The sequence below is a fragment of the Cladophialophora psammophila genome (genome assembly GCF_000585535.1).
Source record: "Cladophialophora psammophila CBS 110553 chromosome Unknown aczJe-supercont1.3, whole genome shotgun sequence".
Taxonomy (NCBI): domain Eukaryota; kingdom Fungi; phylum Ascomycota; class Eurotiomycetes; order Chaetothyriales; family Herpotrichiellaceae; genus Cladophialophora; species Cladophialophora psammophila.
Genome location: NW_006912924.1, coordinates 2,088,409 through 2,089,468, shown reverse-complemented (window position 1 = coordinate 2,089,468; position 1,060 = coordinate 2,088,409).

Below are 1,060 nucleotides of genomic sequence, written 5' to 3'. Positions count from 1 at the left end.
GAACCGCTACCTACGTCTTCCATCGTAGCTAATAAGGCTAATAACGCTTTAAGTAAGTCGAATCGCATTTTTTATTCCGATTTTCATTATAAGATTCTTCGAGATTAAATTTATCTTCGCTTCGCTATTAACTAATACTCGTTTATATTTATGGCGAAGCTTAATATCTAGGAACGAATATTTAGTAAGAGTTAACTTAGTAATCTAAGAATAACTGCTCTCACCATTTAGCCGCACCTTAGAGACTCGCGCTTTACGGTGTAAAAGCTCCTAACGATCTTCGTTATACTCCTAGATTTTTCTTAAGAATAGCTTCTATCGTACTTCTTTCGACCTAGCCAATACATTCTAAATAGTAGTTCCGACCATTTTCTATTTTAAAATCTTATTAACTAAGCTTATCGTTTCTTCCGTAGATATTCGTCTAAGTGTCTTCTAAAGCTTTTTACGGAGTACGAGCTACTCTTATTTTTATATATACGTCCTTCTTTTCTAACGTTGTATAACCGAACTTAATTCCGTATCTCCTATTATTATGTCTTAACTTTCCGAAACTTCTTAAGTAACGCTATCGTAGATAATTTCTAGTTTTATAAAACGTATCCGTCTCATCGGATTTTTCCTCGGTTATTCCGTGGCTTAATTAGTAGCTTTAAGAATCTCTTCTATACATTATTCTAATCGAGCTTACTTCGTAATCGGATAGTTCTTTTCTTTCTCTAATCGTTTTAGAATGGTCTTATAGCCTACTATACTATATTTAGCTTTAGACTCTCGCGCTTTACCCTTATTAAACGTTCGGGTAGCCGTAACTATAGTCTCTCTAATTTTCTCTTCTAAAGAATTATTAATTACGGTCGAGTCTCTATATAGATCTACTCTAAGATAAGAGACGCGTAGACCCTTTATTAGCCCTTTTAGATTATAAAAGATATCTCTAAGATAGTTTAATCTAGTCTTTAATTATAGGAAACGAATTCCTTTAATATCTTTTTCCGGTACTTTAGGCTTCATTATAATATAATTTCTTAAGTTAAAATAGATCTATTTAGCTCGTAGA